The sequence below is a fragment of the Babylonia areolata genome, chromosome 23 (assembly GCF_041734735.1).
Source record: "Babylonia areolata isolate BAREFJ2019XMU chromosome 23, ASM4173473v1, whole genome shotgun sequence".
Taxonomy (NCBI): domain Eukaryota; kingdom Metazoa; phylum Mollusca; class Gastropoda; order Neogastropoda; family Buccinidae; genus Babylonia; species Babylonia areolata.
Genome location: NC_134898.1, coordinates 20016012 through 20018405, shown reverse-complemented (window position 1 = coordinate 20018405; position 2394 = coordinate 20016012).

Genomic DNA, 2394 nt, shown 5'->3' with positions numbered 1-2394 from the left:
AATAAAACGAACAGAAAAAAAGGAGAGAAAGAAACAAACAAAAACAACCAAATAAAATCTTCTTCAAAGTGCAAGCCTTCTTCTTTTTTTTTCTTTTAGCCAAAGAATAGCCAGACAAAATCTTGATTGGCAGGTTCTTGGGACAGACAGAGAGAGAGAGAGAGAAGGGGGGAGAGAAGGGCGGAGAGAGAAAGGCAGACAGAGAGAAGGTGAGGGAGTGACAGAGAGTGGTGGAGAGAGAAGGGCGGAGGGAGAGAGAGACACAGACACAGAGACAGAAAGATAGAGAGAGAGAGAGATACATGGGGTGAGGGCTTGAAATCATTAGGGATGCTCCCTTCCAAAAGATGCCCTTTAGACCTTCCCTCTCATTTTGATTAAAGAGAAAAAAAGAAGAAGAACAAGAAAAAAAAAGAAAAGATTAAGCATTTCACAATACTCTCCCGTCCCCTTCCGATTAATCAACGCACCCACACACCTACCCCACCCCCATCCCCTCACACACACACACACACACACACACACACACAGAGAGAGAACGAGACAAAGAGAGAGAGACAGAGAGAGAGAGAGAGAGTGGGGCAACACTCAAGTGGTGTACAAAAAAAAGAAGAAAGACAAACGATTGAAATCAGAGGCGCTGATCTTTAGACAAACTAATACAGCTGCATTTAGCACAGTGTGGGTTGCTGGTCTCTCTTCACAACAACATCCCTCTGAGCATAAAAGAATTCTTTCGTCCTAATCCGAACAAAGGAAGTCAGGCAGACTGTATAGCGAAAGGGGGATACAATATGTCTGTATAAAATAAATAATTTCAAGCATAATAAAACAGAATGAAATAAATCATAATAGGACAGAATAAAATGAAATAGAACAAAGTGTACATAAAAGAACAAAGCAATCATTGATGTCTAACATTTCGCTGAGACAAGAAGAGAAAAATCTCTTATCAGACAGAAAAAAGAAAAGAAAAACACATAAGTCTCTATGTTTAGGCTGTGTACTTTTGGTACTATATAAAGTGCATATTCGGTATTTTTGCGTCTGAGCTCAACGGGCCTTCACTTTTTATCATGTACCGGTCAACTATTTCAACTTTCAAAAATGAGGTGTGTTTTTTTGTTGGATTTTTGTTTTAGAATACTGACATAAGTCTTTGTTTACTTTAATCTAATTATACTTTTTTCGCTTTAAGCGTGAACTAAACATTCATTTATTCTTTCGGAAATAAGCGATGGCTTTTTATACTTAAATCTTACATGAGATTCTATTTACTTTATTTGTTTATCATTGAACATGTTCACGCATTTAGTTTTATTGATTTTTGTCACCATTCAAGAGAAGGTTCTGTTCTTTCAGATGACCACTTCCAGCCAGTCAAGTTATGATTGTTGATACTGATATAGCGCCTATTTTCGGTCAGAGAACAACCTTTTATGCACTTTACAAACACAGGGGCATCTCCACGACAGACTGACTACCTACCTGTGTAGAGCCGACAAATTCTACCGAGTGTGAAATTCGAACCCACACCCTCAGATTCTCTCGCTTCCTAGGTGAATGCTTCAAGTTGTTCCATATCATGGGTAACATTTATATATGACAACGCGTCAATCACATATCATTATGTAAACATAAACTGTACCATCATTCTAGTAAATCGACATTATCTTCTTCACGTGGGTAAGGTGGGCGTGGGGGTGGGGATGCAAAGGGGTTTCTTTTCTTTTTTTCTCATTAAATTGTTCTTTCTGTCTTTCTCGTTTTCCTTCTTTCCTTCTTTTCTTCTTTCTTTCTTTTTTTCTTTCTTTATCATGTTTATTTATGTATTCAATCAGTCAGTTAGTTAGTTATTATGCATGCTGCATTTATCTTGAATTATGCATTCATATATCGACTATCGTTACATTCTTTTTTTTTTTTTTTAATGAAATAGCATTTGGAGAGAGAGAGACAGAAACAGAGACACACAGAAAGAGAGAGGGAGGGAGCGAGAGACAGGAGTGAGGCAAGCATGTGGTATATACGGTGACATAATTGTCACAAACCTGGTGTTGTATCCGAACAAAGGGGACACAAAGCGTACAACTTTTTTTTCCCCCTTTTCTTTTCTTTTTTGTATTCACAAAGATTTGTTTCTCAGAGCAAACTGCAAAATACCAACTACAAATGCAGACAGAAAATCCGGCCAACAAATGGACAGAGCCATGTATCTCACCAGTGTGAAAACAGTTCAGTCCACCGTCACGGAATTCCCACTCTCTGGCGAAAACACTCCTCGAAAACCAACTCGCCCCCTTTTTTGCACTCAGTCTGATCAGGCTCAGTCTGCGTTTACACAACGTCTCAAGCATTCCCTCCATCTTCTGCTGGACTAGAATGTTGTCCCTG